This window comes from Mobula birostris, chromosome 5 (genome assembly GCF_030028105.1).
Source record: "Mobula birostris isolate sMobBir1 chromosome 5, sMobBir1.hap1, whole genome shotgun sequence".
Classification (NCBI taxonomy): Eukaryota; Metazoa; Chordata; class Chondrichthyes; order Myliobatiformes; family Myliobatidae; genus Mobula; species Mobula birostris.
In genome coordinates, this window is record NC_092374.1 from 194,623,973 (window position 1) to 194,643,376 (window position 19,404).

Here is a 19,404-nt window from a genome sequence, read left to right on the forward strand (position 1 = left end):
CTAACGTAACCTTGGGGGAAGACGCATACCTAGATCACGGACTCAATAGCTCACAGCACAAGTTTGTCATGGCTGCCTCAGCCATTATCAGCTTGCATTTGTAGAACAACTTGTAACAAGTGAGAGGGAAAAGGTTTAAAGCGAGATTAACTTTTTCCACACAGAGTGTTACAAATATATGGAACAAGTTGCCAGAGGAAGTGCTTGTGGTGGGGACAACTATGACATTGAAACGACACATGGACAGGTATATGGTTAGGAAAAGTTTGGGGGGGGGGGAGAACAAGGATGCAACCAGTTCAGGCGGGCGAACGGGCACCTAACGCCGGGGTCCTGAAGCCCTGTGAGCTCCACGTGGTCTGGTGGCGCTGGCGCTGGTGCTGCGCAGTCTGGAGCCGGAGCCGGAGCCGGCGCCGGCGGCGGCTCTGCGGGAAAATGAACAAAGTTAAAGTCTCCGCCGGAGGACGCTTGTTCAGAACTGGGAAGGAGACAGAAGGCGCCTGGGTAAGCCGCAGGGAGAGTGCCAAGAGTAACGCGCAGAAGGTAGTGGAGGTCAGGCCGAGACTAGTCCCAATGTAAGGCCGCGGCCCCAAACGTCAACTCTTTATTCCTCTCCATCTGTGCTGCCTGGCCGGCTGAGTTCCTGCAGCCTTTTGTGTGCGTTGCTCTGGATTTTCAGCATCCGCAGAATCTCTTGTGTTGTAAATTTTCAGCCCGTTTTTGCCGAGGTCACTGAATTTGTGGAACGTGTGCATATTGTTTATCACTGAGAGCAGAGTAGCCTATGTAGGTGGTCGAGCAGGAACAGGGTGGACTACACACTGGACAGAGCCGTTACTCACGGCTGCAGTGACCCTGGGCTCGATGCTGCCTGGTGTGGTTAATAGGACACAACCCTATCGAGTAGCAGGACAAGCTCGTGGTGCGGAGTGGCCGACTCCCTGCTCCCATTGTAAATATGATCAGAAAGTGCTGGGGAGAAACTCGGCAGGTTAGGTAGCAAGTGTGGAAAGAGAAACAGTACGTGTTTCAGGTCTGAGAGTCCTCGGAATTTATGTTCCCTGGGACCGCGTGCTTTCCTCCGGCTGCCTGGTTTCTTTCCACATCCCAAAGACTGGTGGGTTAAAAGGCCGTGGTAAGTCGTTGGTAGAGTGGTGAAATCTGGCGATAGTGAATGGGAATGTAGGGAGAATAAACAGGCATTGAAAGTAGATAAAATGTGGTTTGAATGAATATGGAAGGATTAAAAACAAATCATGTGCAGCCCGAAGAGATCTTGTTTAATGTAGCATCGTGTTCAGACATTGCGGGCCAAAGGACATGTTACTGTGCCGTAATGTATTAGTGTAATTGGAAAAATTGAACTTACAAGTGTGAGGCCTAGGGTTCCACCTCTCCCTTCAGAATGAGATTTGTGGCGGGGTGTCCCGGTTACATGCATTTATTTTTTTTGTTACCCCAGTGGAGTGGGATAACATCTCAGGACCTAGACTCCACGTGCCAAGTAAATACTTTATTGTCGCCAAACAATTGATACTAGAACGTACAATCATCACAGCGATATTTGATCTGCGCTTCCCGCTCCCTAGATTACAAATCGATAGTAAATATTTAAAAATTTAAATTATAAATCATAGAAAATATAAAAATGGAAATAGGTGTGTATAATAACTTTATTTATAGAACACTTTTCATATAGATGATGTAGTTCAAAGTCCTTTACAATGGGATAAAAGTAAGAATATGAAAGATTTTTAAAATTAAAAGACAAAGATGTCAGCTAAAATAGGTTTTGAATTGGTGTTTAAAAGTGCTGATTGAGTCTGCACCCCTTATAGTTATAGATACTGAGTTCCACAGTTTAGGAGCCAATTTCAAAAGAGCTGACCTGCCAGTGATTACTTGAAGGAGATTGTTTAGATTTATGGAAGACCAGATAACTCACGCAGGTTATAAAACAAAAGTGATCCTGTGATGGGAAACTGCAGAGTGCAACATGATGACCATCTCTCTCTCCCCCACTTTCAAACTGGAGTTACTGAATTAAGCTTTTATATCTTCCGCAAGCTGGGGGGGGGGGGCGGGGGGGTGTCTAAAGTGAGAATGATGTGGGTGGAGGGGAGACTGAGGTTTCCTGCGGTCACAGGCAGAGCAGTTACTATACCAAGCCAGCCAGGGTGCTCTCTTAAACAGTTGCTTACTGTGTCTGTGTTTCACGAGGCTGTGTTCTGTCCTTCCCACAGATGGAGAGAAGGCAGGAGAGTCTGAAGATGTCTGAGGCAGTGAGGTGAGTGAGTCATTGTAACAAACCCCATCAATGGGTGGCGTGGCTGTTAAAGTGATGACTCTGAACAGACTAGAGTTTCTGAATCACTCTGGATGATACACACAGTGCTCTGAACTCTCCCACCCACCCACTGCCCGCTCCTGGTGTCTGTTAACAGCAGCTCCCCTTCTGCATCGAGTGCCTCTGTTCTGTTATTTCTGCAGCCCGTGTGAACCTTGTTCATATGACAGTCTAGGGATTGTGTGGGAGACTTCCTGACTTTGTCTGATTTTAAAAAAAAATATTTCCTGTTATCACTTATCCCGACAAGGTAGGCAAACGATGCAATCGGGAAGTTGGTTTTGTGTGCTTGGAGTTGCAGTGAGGAACAGGACCCATTCAGCCCAACGAGCTGCACTGTCCAGCAACCACCTTTTAACCCAGGCTAATCACAGGAGAGTTTACCATGGCCAATTAACCCACCTTTTAACCCAGGCTAATCACAGGAGAGTTTACCGTGGCCAATTAACCAACTAACCAGTATGTCTTTGGGATGTGGGAGTAAACCTATGTGCACAGGAGAAGCTGCAATAGTGTTGTGTCACAAAACGTTACATGATCCCTTTTCAGACTGGGGTTACTGAATTAAGGGGCACAGATCTCTCACTGCCCTTTAGTAAACTGTGTCCATAAGACAGGGGCTGAATTAGTCCGTTCAGCCCATCTGTGGTGTACTGGGATTCCGGGAGAGGAGGCTTAAACCTACATCTGTCTTGTAGATTCTTTTACCGGGGTGAGTAGCTTGGTATCAGGTCGTGCAGGGGAGGCCATTCCATTTCACACAGTGGGAATAGGCACATCAGACACTGCTCAAGGTCAGAGAGTCCTTCACCACAGAACCAGGTGCTTTGAGCCACAGCATTCATGTTGACCATCTTGCCCGTCTACACTACTCCCTTTTGCCATGTTGGGTCTGTAATGCCTCTAAATGTAGCTATTGTGTCTGATCCCACTGCCACATCTGGCGACTCACAGGCCTGTTTCCATGTTGCGTAACTCTTAACGTTCCCCCAGCTGGTGCCTGGCAGTACCCATGTGTTTTAACCCTTGTACCTCAGTGTTCCGCTGCACCTGTGCTCGAGGGTTGGCAGCTGCTGTAACATTGTGGTCAGTGCGAAGCTTGGTAGCCCCAGAAATCTCCATTCAGTCTGTGTCCGGTCACGAGTTTGTCCATTCTCCCTGTGGCTGTTTGGGTCCCCTCCAGGTGCACTGCTTTCCCCCCCACATACCAAAGACCTACAGGTGAGGGTAAGTAAGTTGTGGGCGTGCTACATTGACACCATGTGAGCATGCATACTGCTCCTTAAACTGTGGTTATTGATGCGAATGACACACTTCAATATGTCTCAGTTTACTTGACAAATAAAGCTAACCTTAATCTGTTTATAACCTGGCACGGCTGGCAGTTCCATGGTGGACGTGTTGAACAAAGCTTGCTGAATGGCTTTTGCTTTCTGCAGGGGTCAAGCTACTGATGAGGAACCAAGCCCCTCCTGTCCATTGCAGGGAAGTGGGTAAGTTCAGTCAGTCATGGGAATGTGGTGATATCTTGAACGTGTCCCTGAATATTTGGAATGGGATGTTCTCCAGTGAGTTCTGACAGGCATGTAGTATTTGTAGAAGCGATGAATCTCCAGGAATGTGGATGATGAGACTTCACAGACTAGAGTCACAGAGTCACCCTGGTGATACCCACAGTGCTCTGAACATTCCTCTTCTGAGCTTTCTAACTGGCTTGTTATTGTCACATTGTATTGAGGTGTCGTGAAAACTACTGTTTAGCGAGCCTTACAGGCGGATCAATCCTGCCAGCAGAATATCAGGGTAGTAGAAAGGAAGGAGCAAGACCAATGCATGAGACATTGTTATAGTTGGCGAGGAAGTGCAGTACAAGCAGAGAAATAAAGTGCAAGGTAATTTGGGGGAACAAAGAATCCAAGGCTGCAGGAAGTGTGGACAGTTCATGGAGGAAGAGGCTGGTTTGAGTGACGGACTGGGCTGTGTCCACAACGCTGAAGTTTCTTGCGGAGCAGTTGCTGTAGCAAGCTGTGATGCACATGGGTAGATTGCTTTCAAAGTTTAAAGAAAATTTATTGTCAAAGGGTTACAGTACTGGTAGAATTAATTTAGAGTTGAGGTCAGTTAAGTTATCCACACCAGTTCAGGGCCCTGATTGATGTAGAGTAATAACTATATGGTTTTTCTATAAAAATTGCTTGTGCATCTGTGTTTCACAGGGGCCTGGTTCTGTACGTTCCTGTGGTGGAGAGAAGAGTATAGGAGATGGCAGAGAGGTGAGTGATTTATTGCAATGAACCCCATCGTTGGTTGGTGTGCCGCTGTTAGTGATGACACTGAACAGACTGGAGTTTCTGAATCAGTCTGGATGATACACACAGTGCTCTGAACTTCCTCACCAACCACCCAGCTCCCGGCGTCTGTTGACACAAACTCGCCTTCTCCAACCAATGTCTCCGTTCTCCCGACAGCCGGTGACGAGGGAAGGAGCCTACACCAGTGAGGACAGCAGGAACAATGACAACTCCCGTAGCTGATCACAGTGCTCGGAGACTTCCTGTTTCCAGTCAGTCGCTGAAGCTGTGCTTCCTGGGGCTCTGTTCCACCTTCTGGCCTTGTTGCAGGCGGAGAGGAGGGCAACAGTGGCTAAGTCACTGAGGTAAGCGAGGTCTTCCATCTTGGTGCCTATCTAAATACCCCTAACGTATCAACTTTAACCACCATACCCAGCAGTACTTTCCAGGTACTTGCCACTCTAAAAGAAACCAAACCTATATGGATCTGTCCATATTTCAATGCATTCCCCTTAAAAGGATGCTTTTGGTCACGGCTGTCCACTCTAGCCGTGCCTGTATAATATTAGACACCTTTATCAAGTGTAGAATGGAATATTCTCTGAACTCCAACAGAGTAGAAGACAGGAATTGAAATAATATCTCCAGGAATGTGTATGATGAGATTTCACAGACTAGAGTCACAGAGTTAACCTTGGTGATAACCACAGTGCTCTGAACATTCCTGCTTTCGGTCAGTTACTGTAACTGTGTCACGGAACCACACTTTAACTTCCTCTGTTTTCTTTCCAGGTGGCGAGAACGGCAGGTGCATCTGAAGATGGCTGTGGTCTTGAGGTGAGGTACCAAAGGGGTTTCAGAGGGGAAAACATTTCAAGCAGTCTGCTTCTATCTTTTTCCCAGATTCAAAATTTGAATACTAAAAATCGTCCATTTAAGATGAGAGGGGAAAGTTTAAAGGAGATGGAACATAGGACAGTACAGCACAGAATGGACTGTCTATAAAATCCCACTCTGTCCAACCTTTCCCCATAACTCAGTCCCTCAAGTGCATTCCAGGCATTTAACACTTTGTAGTGGGGGGGGGGGAACTGCCTCTGATGTTCTAACTAGAATTCCCTCTGTTCTGATGAACTCCAGCAAGAGTAGATGAGAGGAGTAATGGATCTCCAGGAATGTGTCTGTGAAATCTCATACTAGAGACAATGAGTCACCCTGATGCTAACCACAGTGCTCTGAACATTCCTCCTTTCAGTCAGTTACCATAGCTCTGACACAGAGCTGCACTTTAACATTCTCTCTGGTTTTCAGGTGGCGGGAACAGCAGGCACCTCTGAAGAGACAGCTGTGGTCGTGAGGTGAGGTACAAAGGGGATTCACAGGGTGGGTGTTTTCACTCGGGAAAAACATTACAAGCAGCTGCAAATTTGAGTACTAAAGAACATTAATTTAAGCTGGGAAGGTAAAGTTTAAAGCAGATGGAACACAGCACAGAATGGGCTGTCTGTAAGATCACCCCTCGGTCTCCTACCCTCAAAGAATAAAATCCCAGCCTGCCCAACCTTTCCCATAACTCAGTCCCTCAAGTCCTAGAAATGCCCTCATAAATCTACTCTGTACAGCACAGAATGAACCCTTTAGCCCAAAATCAAATATTGTGCCAACATTTTAACCTACTCCACAGTCAATCTAACTATTCCCTCTCAAGTAGCCCACCATTTTTCTATCTGAGTCTCTTAACTACCCCTACTGTATTGGCCTCAGCCACCACACCCGGCACTGCACTCCTGGCACTTGCAATCTGTAAAAGGAAAAAACCTACCTCTTTCCCTGTGCTTGTCTGTACTCCCTTAAAAGGATGTCCTTTGGTATGAACCATTGCAACCCTGGGGAAAAAGGTCATGGCTGTCCACTCTGTCCATGCCTCTTGTACACCTCTCTGACGTTGCCTGTCATCTTCCTTCACTAAACAAAAAAGCCCGAGCTTACTCAACTTTTCCACACAAAGAGATATGAGGTGTGCAAGTTCCCCGATCATTTTTTTTTTAAACCCTTAATCATGTTAGTTATTTCAAGCTGTAGTGAGTGTGGAATGGAACCTTCTATGGTGAACTTCAATAAGAGTAGACGAGAGGAATCTCCAGGAATGTGTATGATGAGATTTCACAGACTAGAGTCACTGAGTCACCCTGCTGATAACCACAGTGCTCTGAACATTCCTCCTTTCGGTCAGTTACTGTAGTTCTGTGTCACAGAATCGCACTTCAACATTCTCTCTGTCTTTCAGGTAGTGGGAATGGCACATGTATCTGAAAGATGGCTGTGGTCGTGAGGTGAGGCTCAAAGGGACTTCAGGAGTGCATGCAGAGATTTATTTTCTATTACAAAAAACTATTTCAAAGTTTCTTTCCCCAGAGTTAATGTCAAATACTCAACAGTGAGGTGTTTAAAAGGAGATAAATCGGGCAATATTTTTACACAGGGTGGTGATGGAGGCAATTGTGGTAGAGGAGTATAAGAGGCTTGGGCAAATGGATGTGCAGAAAATGGAAGGATAGTGGAGGATGGTTGAGACTAGAGTTAGAGGTCATGGGTTAAAGGTGAAGTGTTGGAGAATGTAAGGAATTTCTTCACACGGGGCTGTGGTGGTGTGGAATGAGCTGCCCACAAAACTGATGGATGCTGGTTTGAATTCAACATTTAAGAGGAATTTGGATGGGAGGGTACATAAGAAATAGGAACAGGCCATTTGGCCTGTCAAGTCTACTGTGCCGTTCAATAACCTCATGGCTGATTTATCCATGGACTCATCTCCATCTACCTGCCTTTTCCCCATAACCCTTAATTCCTCTACTATGCAAAAATCTATCCAACCTTGTCTTAAATATATTTACTGAGGTAGCCTCCACTGCTTCATTGGGCAGAGAACTTCACAGATTCACCACTCTCTTGGAGAAAAGCAGTTCTTCCTCATCTCCATCCTAACTCTACTCCCCCGAATCTTGAGGCTATGTCCTGAAGTTCTAGTGTGGAGGGTTATAGTCTTGGTGAGGGACTAGATAGAACAAAGGGCCCGCTTCTGTGCAGTAGTGTTCTGATTTGATGAACATTGTGTACACTCAGGAGTGATTAGGTGTCAGGAGTGTAATTTACTTTGGCACAACTTTGAGCTGAAGAGCCAGCTGTTGTGCTGTACTATTTTATGTTCTAGTGGGGGAGTCAGAAACCAGAGAGCATAGCGACAAAATAAAGTGCCGGTTATTTAAATTGAAGTGTGTGGAAATGCCTTCTCTCAGAGGGTGATAAATATTTGTAATTCTCTGCTCCCGAGGGTGGTGGAGGCCAAATCATTAGATATATTTAACACAACAGCAGTAATTCTGGTGTGATCACTCAAGTCGAGTATGATGTTCTCCCAAAGGGTTATTCCCTTAATGAAGAATGGCTGTGTGACTTTAACGTGGGGAGACTGGTGCACGAGCAGCTACACACAGTCAGGGGTGCAGTGGTAGCTAGAACGTTCTGAAACATGTTCAGCACCTCTTTAAGAAAAAGCCGAAATAAACAGGCTAATTAATTCGGTGCCGCCCAGGGTGATTTGAGTCTCTCAGAAACTGCTGATCTCCTGGGATTTTTACGCACAACAGACTCTGGAGTTTTCAAAGAATGGTGCCAAAAACAAATAAAAAATCCACGAGTGGCTGTTCCGTGAGCAAAAACATTGTGTTAAATAAAATGATTCCAGAATTGAACAGCTTGTAATATGAAGAGCATTTGATGGCTCTGGTTCTGTATTCACTAGAATTCAGAAGAATGAGGGGTGACATCATTGAAACCTACTGGATGGTGGAAGGCCATGACAGAGTGGATGTGGAGAGGATGTTTCCTGTGGCGGGAGAGTCTTAAGACCAGAAGGTATAGCCTCAGAATAGAGAGCTGTCCTTTAGAATGGAGATGAAGAGGAATTTCTTTAGCAAGGGAGTGGTGAATCTGTGGAATTTGCCACAGGCAGCTGTGGAGGCCAAGTCTTTATGTATATTTCAGGCAGAGGTTGATAGATTCTTGATTGGTCGGGCCATGAACGGGACGTAGGGAGAAGGCAGGAAATTGTGGCTGAGATGAAAGTTGGATCAGCCATGATGAAACTTGATGGGCTAAATGGCCTAATTCTGCTGCTATATCTTTTGGTCTTGTGTACAGCTTTGAGATTCATCTTGCAGGCAGCCACAAAACTAACCCATTTTTAAGAAAAGTCAAAACATCCGGTCAAAAAACAAATAGCACAATCAATAAAATTAAATATCCAGAACTGAAGTTCACAAAGTGAATCCAGTCCAAGAGCCTGTTAGTTGCAGCCCATGGCCTCAGTTCAGTGCTGAAACGAGTAAACCATGTGAGCACAAACTGAACACTGGCCCGGCCCTGACACCCTGACCTTCTCAGTCTGGCTCGGTGCTTAAATCTGCCAAACATCAGGTTGTTCCTTGCTCTCGGTCCTGGGCCGCGCCACTTCAATGTGGCCCCAGGCCCATTATCCACTGCCTCAATGTGGTCTGTACCCAACCTTTCCGATCTGGCCTGGCACTTAAATCTGCCAAATATCACCTTGTTTCGCGCTCTTGGGCTTGGGCCCCACCCCCACTCGCTGCCTTGCCTCGACTCTGCTGCTTCAAATTGCCTCCAGGGCCATTCCAGCAGTGGCTAGACATCATTTCATTCCCTGCTCTCAGGTCTGGGTGCTGCGGCCTTGCACACTATGCAGCAACCGTCCTGCACCTTTGAGACTTCAGTCTCACCACAAAAATGGCAGGTTGTATGGCCAGTTCGAAAGCTCACTGCTCCAACCCTCCCCAACAGCCTGATGAATGCCATAGTCATACCTACCTACCTCCACCACCACCCCTGCCAACCTGCTGGGTGTCCCATCACTGTTATTTTAAAATACAGCGTGCCCCACACATCTTGAAACTCCCTCCTCTCAACTTAAATGCATGCCCTCTAATATTTGACATTTTGTGAGGGGGAGTGAAAGGGTCATTGTCTTAGGGCGGAGATTGATTAAAATGTGAAAGATTGAGGAATTGGGGGTGGTGGGGATTTGGACCAGAAGGGGCTGAGACTACTCGCCTGCCCACACACCTTTGGGAGGAAGCTGGAGCACCCTACCCAGTCACGGGGAGAACATACAAACGCATTGGAAGTTGGGATCATGGTGGCAGGGTACTGCAGTGGTTAGGATAGCACTATTACAATGCCAGTACCCAGGTTCAATCCTGCGGCTGTCTGAGGAGTCTCTGCTGTTGGGTACTAGTGAACCTCCAATCCAAAGGTGCAGGAGTTGAGAAGGAGGCACTAAAACTTGTTGCTTGTGGCCATATATTAAATGTTACAAGAACAAAGATGTCATCTTGTACAAAAAGAAACTGACTGGAAAAAAACACATTCTGGTGATAACATAAAACAGCAAATCTGACACCTGTTGCAGAAAAACTAAGAAGCTTCTAGAATGTAAATTGCCAGGTGTATGGACAGTGCTCACTGTTTGCTCACTGACTGTCTAACCGGTTTTATTTCTTTTTATTTCCCCCTCCCTATCTCTGGCATCAGTGTAGCTCCAGTAGACCTAACTTGGAGAGTGGCCCAGCGGGTGTATGCTAACCTCCCACATTGGGAACCCTGCTTGGCGTAAAGCTCGTGGAAACGGGAGGTTGATGATGGGCTACTGTAACTACCCACGGTCCACACTCAGCATGGCTGTGCTGTGTCTGATGGGGAAACATCTCCCATTTACTAATGAGGGCCCAGCGGCCTTTCTGCGGCACGCAGGTGAGTAACTCTTCTCTAAGTTGGCCAAGTTGCTCTGAAAGTTTGGAATGAGGATGTTCCCTGGTGAACTTGCCCAGTGAGCCAAATTCTTTTCTCAAGGGAACTGTAAGATGAACACTCTGGAATGTAAATGATGAGACTTCACAGACTAGAGTCACTGATTTAACTCTGCTGATGCTCACAGTGCTCTGAACATTCCTCCTTCCGGTCGCTAACCGGGTCGTTATTGTGACATAAACCGAAATGGTGGAAAAACCTTTGCATGATCTGGACTGATCATTCCAACCACAAGTACATCAAGTTTGTACAAAAGGAAAAGCAGTAACAGAACTCAGAGTGAAAGTGCATGACGGGAACTGAAACGCAGAGTGGAGTTACAGCTCCAGGGATGGTAGAATGTGGGTGAGCAGGTAAACTGCAAGGGCCAAGGTGAGGTCGATCGGGAATCGTCTTTAGCATATGGGAGATCTGTTCAAGAGTCTGATAGCAGCGGGTTAGATGTGGGATTTGAGCCTGCTGGTGTGTGGTTTCAGGTTTTTCTGTCTGGCAGAGATAGGAAGTGAGAATTACCAGGGAAGAGGGATCCTTGATTATGTTGGCTGTTTTTCTGATGCGGCAAGTAGTGTAGACAGAGTCTGTGGAGGGGAGGCTGGTTCGTGTGACAAACTGGTCTGTATCCACAATTCCGAAGCTTCTTGCAGTTTTGGGCAGAGCAGTTGCCACTCTAAGCTGTGATGCGTCGGGGTAGAATGCTGTCTGTGGTACATCTGTAATGGGGGTTAATTGCTTGCAGAATGTGTTTTGTGGAGCCCCATTTCATGTTCTGCCCGTTCCGCAGGTGCAGTGAAGAGCTGGAGAGTCTAAAGGGGGCTGTGGCAGAGGTGAGTGATTTATTGTAACCAGCCCCATCATTGGCCGCTGTTAGTGATGACACTGAACAGACTAGAGTTTCTGAATCAGTCTGGATGATACGCACAGTGCTCTGAACTCTCCCACCTGCCACCCGCTCCTGGCGTCTGTTAACAGCAGCTCCCCTTCTCCAGCTAATGCTCCGTTTTGTTCTCCCTGCAGCTGGTGACAGAGGAAGCACCCTGGACCATGGGATCTCCAGCCCCAGAGGGGGAGGGCAAGAACAATCATGATTCCCATAGTGCCTAGATACAATGGTATTCTCTGCCTTCCTGCTTGCCAGGTGTCACTAAGGGTTAAAATGTTGACAGTGTTTCTGAAGTCTGTAATAAACTTAATAAAATTGCTTCCTGTATTGTTGCAGCTTCTTTGAAACCACAAATGAATCCACCAGAACTTTAAAAAAGAACGGTATTAGAATCAGGTTTATTATCACCAGCATGTGATGTGAAATATGTTAACTTAGCAGCAGCAGTTGAATGCAATACATAATCTAGCAGAGAGAAAAAAATAATAAATAAAATAAAACAATAAACAAATAAATCAATTATGTCTCTGAGACACTGCTTCCTAAAGATGTACTGGGTATTTTGTAGGCTAGTGCCCAAGATGGAGCTGACTAGATTTACAACCTTCAGCTTCTTTCGGTCCTGTGCAGTAGTCCCTCCATACCAGACGGTGATGCAGAATTGGACAACTATAGAAGTTTTTCAGTACTTGTTGATATGCCAAATCGCTTCAAACTCCTAATAAAGTATGGCTGCTGTCATGAATAGATAAATAAATATTCATGAGAAAACTACTGGACTTCCTCTGATACTTGATAAATTGGATCATTGCTGTTCCATTTACAGTGATTTTTTTCTTGTGCATAGTGCCATACTCAGCCTTGGCCGTACTTGGTCCAGTGGAACAAAAAATTGTCATGACTGGAGACTCCCTCAGCTGCGGTGGATAGTCATTGCCACTCTCTGCCCCGTCATGCCCTCCACAAAGTGTTGCAAAACCTTGCCCATTGGATCTTGTAGCTGATCTCACCTGCCCAGTATGCTGGAACAGGCTTTGCATGCTGGGGTAGGCATATACTTACCTCACAGGGGTTGGGGGTGTCCTGTCTATCCTCACCTGTCTGCAATAAGGTGCAAGGTCCACAACAAGGTAGATTGTGAGGTGGAGTCCCTCTGAAAGCCGCTACCTTCAATCCAGATGCAGGGTGTCAACCAGGAACACTTCTGCTCCACAGTAGCTGCCCCACTGAGTTCCTCCAGCATCTCACCGTTCCAGATACCAGCCTCTTCCATTTACCTTTACCCTGTGCTATGCTGGTATCTTGGGATGTTTCCTCAGAACATTATCTCTAACAGGTTTAAGTGATCGGCCTCAGGGTTGAAATTTGTATATTAATCACCAGCTCTCTCTCCCTCAAACAGTATGATGAGATGGCCTCAACCTCTCTACATTAAAGATGGATACTTCCCTTCACTGTGACTGGGTGGTATGGTAATACAATTAGTGCAACGCATGGCAATATCATCTGTACTTTATTGTCGCCAAACAATTGATACTAGAATGTACAATCAGCACAGCGATACTTGATCTGTGCTTCAATCAGTTCATTTCCTGACTGGTTTTCCCCTTGGTGCTCCTGTTTGCAGAGATGTTAGGGTTAGGGTTAGTAAATTGTAGCCGTGCTATATTTGCTGTGGCCTGTACTGGTACTTCCTTGGATGTGTTGGTGGTTGAGGCAAACAAAGCTTTTCACTTGATGTACATGTGATAAATAAAGCTTATCTTTAGTTTACCTCATAGCCTGTGCTCATAATTGTATGCCTGCATTGCACTTTCTTTAGAACCAACACAATCTGTTAATTACTTTTCTCTCGTATGCATGGATATGGTGAAATGATTTGCTTGGAGACCGTGCAAAACAAGGTTTTCAGTGTACTTTGGTACAACTGACAGTAGTGAATCACTTTATCAATTACACAGGTAACTGGTAAAGGATTTTAACAATGAACAGCTTGGTGTGAGTGAATTATTCCCTCAAAGCTTTTATATTTTATTCTGCATTATTGTTTTACCACCATGCACTGTGCAATTAACTGATCTGTATGAGCAGTATGCAAGACAAGCTTTTCACTAGACCTTGGTGCACATATAGTGTCATACAGCACAGAAACAGGCCTTTGGCCTAAATGGTCCATATCAACCAAGATGCCCCATCCAAGTTAGACCTGTTTGGCCCATATCCCTCTAAACATTGCTAATCCACACACCTGTCCAAAAATAGCAATGCCAATATGTTTATAGTGTTGTCAATGTTTATAAAATAAACATCAGATTAAAGTGCAGTTATCCTTGACCAGGAGGCGCACCAGATTCTTCAGTGTCCTCCAATCCCAAAAGAACCGGAGACCAGCGGACACAGTGTGCTCCCACCCCAGGGAGGCAGAGGTAAATTGATTAGCGCCCACCTAGGTGGTTCAGAATGGGTGAAGTTATTGTTTCGGGCTCTGGCGCGTGGTGCGAGACCTGGGCAGAGAGTTCTAACTAAAGGCTGGTTTTCTGACTGGAGGGCTCAGTGTTGGGACCCCTATTACTCATTTATTCATCAATACAGCACGGGCACAGTAACAAGGCCTTTCGGCCCAATGAGCCTGTGTTGCCAAGTTACGCACATGACCAATTAACCCTTTGAAACATGGGAAGAAACCACGCAGTCACGGGGAGAACAGACAAGCTCCCAACAGACAGCGGCAGAACTGAACTAGGGTCACTGGTGGTGCAATAGCATTACGTTGACCATTATCCTGATTGCTACCATGTTTGGAAGTATTTGGATGTGAATGTACACGGCGCCATTAGCAAGTTTACCGATCACACTAAGTCAAAGTTCAAAGTAAAATTTATTATCAGAGTACATACATGTCATCAAATACAACCTGAGATTCTTTTTCCTGCTGGCAATGCTGTCAACAAGTTTTGCTACGTGGGCAGCATAACAACATCCTCAGCTTCTCTGTATGTAGAGACTGAGTCAAGAACCTAGAAAAGCCTGCTTTGCCTTTGGTGAACTGAAAGATCGAGTTTGGTCACAGAACATCAGGTTGGCCACTAAGTGCAAGGTATACAGGGCCTTTGTCATATCAACCCTGTCAAACGGATGTGAGACTTGGTGCCCATATCAGAGACACTTACGCCAGCTTGACCAACTGTAGCAGCGTCACCTACGTTCTCTGATGAAGATCACCTGGTGAGACAAGGTCTCCAGTACCGAGGTCCTCTCTCGAGCCGGAATGCCAGTAGTTTCAACCCTGGTGATGTCAGCCCAACTGCGCCAGGCAGGACATGTTGTCAGAATGCCTGACAGAAAATTCCCCAAGGACATCTTGTACGGCCAACTGTCCCAGTGGTACCTGAAAACGAGGAGGCCAGCGACTACAGTACAAGGATGTTCTGCACAGGAGCCTCAAGAGAGCTGACATTGCTCCATCAACATGGGAGGATCTGACTCAAGATTGCTCACAGTGGAGGGACGCCATTGGAAAAGGCGTGGATGCTACTGAGAACAAGCTCAATGAGGCAACAGAGGAAAGGCACAGGAAGTGCCACAACAGAGCTTCTGCCCCTCCAGGTCTCACCTGCCAAGTACGTGGCAAGCAGAGCCTGTCAAGGATCGGCCTGTACAACCACTTCAGGATGCAAATATCAAACCCCACTAACTGACTGAAAGGAACCATCATCATCCTATGGGATGGATAGCCAGAGAGAGAGACAGAGAGTCTATAGAAATCTATAGACTATATGCAAATCTATAGAACGATAACTGTGAACAGGATCAATGGCAACAAACCGCAAATGCAAATATAAGTAAATAGCAATGAATAATGAGCATGAAATAACAAGATAAAAGTGAGCACACCAGAAGTAGAATGAGTGTAGTTATCCCCTTTTTTTCAAGAGCCTGATGGTTGTAACTGTTCTTGAACCTGGTGGTGCGGGTCCTGAGGCTCTTGTACCTTCAAGCTGATGGCAGCAGCGAGAGAAGAGCATGGGCTGGGTGGGGGGCATCTTTGAGGATGGATCCCACTTCTCTTAATAGTGAAAGCAGGTTACAATGAACTTGCAGAGATCTTGATCTGGGGATGGTGGTAGAGGCAGACACATTAGGAAGATTTAAGAAACTCCCAGGTAGGCACATGGGTGAAGGAAAAGTGGAGGGCTACATGGGAGGGAAGGGTTAGATTGATCTTAGGGTAGGTTAAAGTGTCGACACAACATCATGGGCCCAAGGGCCTGTATTGTTCTGTAACGTTCTTATCTCGAGACAAGCAACTGGCTGCAGATCTCAGAAAGAGAACACATGACAGAGGGGATGTGCAGGGAGGGAATTCAAGGCTTGGGCAGCTGAAGGCACAGCAGAGTAATTACACTGACCACCATGGATGTGAAATGGAGGGGTGTTGAGCGTTGAGGTCTCAGGGTGGGGGAGGTGGGGGTTAATATGGGGCCGGAGGAAGGACACGGACCTCTGGTGTTCAACTCTGTAAAGTTTGCTTCACTGTTACTAATCTTGCTAGTGAGTCAGAAATCTTTCAGCAACCACAGATCTCTTCGTCTGGCCCATCTGGGAGAAGCAGGCCTGGCTTCCTGTTCCCTGCATTGCTCAAAGTCTTGGCATTTTTTTCAAAAGATAAAGATAATTGGACAGCAGGCAGAGGGAGAGGGGAGTTTAAAGCCTTTCCTGGCACAACCCGAGCCAGGATCCACAGAAGGGTGAGAACTCTTTGTGTCCTGGGAGCAGGGCACAGCCTGTTATGAAGATAACATCACCCAAGTCTAGTATAAGATTCTCCACTCTTGTACACTGAAAAAGTGGAACTTGTGTAAAACAAAACTATTGAATTGCTTCCAATAACCTTCAACCCAATAGCTTGAATATCAATTTCTCTAACTTGCAGTAACCTCTTCCCTTCTAGTTCCACCCTCTCTTGTATTTTCCTTTTTGCATATTGTGGGGCAAACAGACTGTTTCTGTGCTGCACTCCTCTATGTTCCATGTAGTTTCTTGTGCCTTGACTTTTTTTTACTTTGGACAGCGTAGAAAGGGGACAGACAAATTGTTGGAGGTGGTGTGGTAGCTTCCGTAACACCATTACAGTGCCAGCGACCCCGGTTCAATTCCCACTGCTGTCGGTAACGAGTTTGTACCTTCTCCCTGCGACCACGTGGGTTTCCTCTCACAGTCCAAAGTTAAAACTAAATTTATTATCAGAGTACGTATATGTCACCATATACTATCTCGAGATTCATTTTCTTGCAGGCATTTACAGAAAAATAAAGGAATTTTATTTTTGTTTCAGTAGAATTTATGAAGAACAATAAATAACAAAGACAAACAACCATTGTGCAAAAGAAGACAAATGCAAATTTTTTTTTTAAATGTAGATATATAATTAAGTTGCAGGGTCCTTGAAAGTGAGCCTATAGGTTGTTGGATTCAGTCCAGCATCGAGGGGAGTGAAGTTATCCACACCAGTTCAGGAACCTGCTGGTCGTAGGCAATGTTCCCTCGAAGGTGTTCACATGTGCATGTGCACAATTCTTTTGCTAACAGCATACAAAGGAATTTAAACTGCGCACAATAGGTTGTCATCCCTTACCTTGTTGGCATGTTAAGTATATTTCACGATTGTACACAATCGCATTTCCTTTCATGGTTTCTGATGGGGACGGCATTGACAGCGTGGAGTTGGCAAAGATTTGCAAATTTTAAAACTAGCTTTCTGAAGCTGTTTTTATTGAAGAAATTACTTGGTGCGCACATGTTGTTGTCACTGGGCAAAAAATCTGCACAGCAGAAGATATTTGGGACAGCGGTCATTACAAATTAAAGGGAACGTTGGTTGTGTACGTTGGTAATGACTGTTCCTGAACCCGGTGTGTTCAAGGACATGCAGGTTAGGTTATGGCTGTGCTATGTTGGTGCTGGAAATAAGGCAACGCTTTCAGGCTGCCCCCAGCACACCAGTTGGTTGTTGATGCAGACAATGCATTTTACTGCATGTTTTCACGTACGTGTGACAATTAAAGCGAAACTTTAATCAGGGTATGTCAAACTGAAGAAATATAATTGAAAGGTAAAGTACTCTACACAATCTGAATGGGATACAGATGGGTTAAGTGAGGAAGGATGCGCAGGCTTTGGAGAGGGTACATAAGTTTACCAGGATGCTGCTGGGACTAGATAGGAGAAATTTGTATTTCTACTTCCCCACTTTCTATTCTTGCTTCTGACCCCGTACTTTCGAGTCCTGATGAAGGGTCAGACTGGAGGCCTTGAAGTGACCTGTCCTGGGGCGGGGCTTCTGTTGCTGCTGTTGTTTTGTTACTTGCGTCGTTCGGCTGAAAACGGTGGACACACTATGTGGGAACCGGAACTTGCAGGCTGCCCCCAGCACAACCTGCGGTGGGGTTGGTTGTTGTCGCAAACAATGCGTTTCTCTATACGTTTCAATGTACAATTGATAAATAAATCTGAATCTGTAAAGGGGTGACCAGAATTGGACACAATTCTCCAAGTCAAAGTCAAAATCCAGTGTACTTTCATCTGCACAAATACATGTGCGCAGGTGCAATGACAAACTTATTTGCAGCAGCATTTCAAGCAGGGAAGCATGTTCACAAGTGTGGCCTAAAGGAAGTTTTACATAGCTGCAGCATGACTTGTCAAACTTTATGCTCAAAGCCAGTCCCTCCCAGATGAAAAGTTCAAAAGTTCAAAGTGCATTTTATTATCAAAGTATGTCATCTTTGTACAGAGATTTGTCTCCTTAAAGGCAGCCACGAAACAAAGAACCCCAGCAGAACCATTAAAAACAAAAGAAGGCCATCAAGCACCCAATGTGTGCAGAGGGAGGGAAGAAACCAAACCGTGCTACCAATAAAGCAAGCAAACAGCATTCAGAACTGAAGTTCACAACGCCAGGCATCACTGCTGCCGATCCAGAAGTCCTTTCGTTGCAAGCCACAGCCTCAGTTCAGCAAACCTGGCAGAGCAGTGAGCCCAACCCCAACACCCCGACCATTTCAATCTGGCCTGGTCCAAACCTCGGCTCGTTCCTCACCCACGGGCTCGGGCCCCATTGCCTCGATCCAGCCCAGACCCAACCTTTCCAGCTCTTAACTCAACCAGACCCTCGATCTATCCACGCCTCCGCCGCATTGAATCCAGATCTGCTCCAGCAACTCCAGCCACACCGCAAGGATACCAGATGGCACAGAACTCAGCTCCATGGGCCACTGTTTGCAGTGATCCATCACCAGAAAATGTGAATATTTAGCTGCTTTTTTTTGCTTCCCTGGTCACCAGCAAATTGTTGTTCAGAGCAGTAGATAGCACCATCCTAGTGAATAACTAACGAGGGGTCCCAGGTCACTGGGAGAATGTGCACTGGGGATCACGATGGAAGCTGGGTGCCTGGAAAGCGGGTGCCCCCTGTAGTCTCTACTGGAACATGCTCGGGGGGGGGGGGTGGAGGGAGTGAACCAGATTTAACGCGGAGGGCGACAGACTACAGACCAGCGTGAATACACATTCTTGTGGCAAAACACAGAACGATAAAACACAGTACGGGCCCTTCGGCCCGCAATGTAGCGCCGATCTCTATAAACCTACCCATTAGCCCAACCCTTCCCTCCCACACGGCCCATTGCGCTGGTATGGAGAACGAGTCCCAGGGACAACTGGGAATGGGATTAACCAGCCACGGAATGAGCTGTAATTGCTCGCAAATTTTACAGAAAGTTTTTTTTTGGTGAGAAACTTGGATGCACTCAGATGGACGAGAGCGGTTCCTGTGGAGAAAGGCAGGCGGGGGTGAGGGGGTCCCCTTTTCTCTCCCTTCACAGCCCTCCTCTCGCCGCTCTCCGGCCGCCTGCTGCAGATTCCAGCCGCTGGAAAGGATCCAGCTTTGTGTTGCGCGTTAACACCTCCCTTTCTCTTCCAGAAACGTCAGGAGGAATGTGCTC

The 19,404-nt window shown here is 46.2% G+C and overlaps 1 long non-coding RNA gene across 4 annotated transcripts; it reads left to right on the top strand.

Moving 5' to 3' along the window:
* Positions 1 to 343: 343 nt before the first annotated feature.
* On the top strand, positions 344 to 11,719 carry LOC140198197 (uncharacterized). Of its 4 annotated transcripts, none has more exons than XR_011886138.1 (11): positions 344 to 504; positions 2,244 to 2,287; positions 3,787 to 3,840; positions 4,564 to 4,620; positions 4,816 to 5,003; positions 5,431 to 5,475; positions 5,950 to 5,996; positions 6,926 to 6,971; positions 10,251 to 10,464; positions 11,303 to 11,345; positions 11,536 to 11,719. It is a non-coding gene; the product is annotated as an uncharacterized lncRNA (long non-coding RNA). The 4 variants fall into 4 exon arrangements; XR_011886137.1 differs by having other exon boundaries at positions 345 to 504; positions 10,246 to 10,464; XR_011886139.1 differs by lacking the exon at positions 6,926 to 6,971 and having other exon boundaries at positions 10,246 to 10,464.
* The last annotated feature ends 7,685 nt before the right edge of the window (positions 11,720 to 19,404 follow it).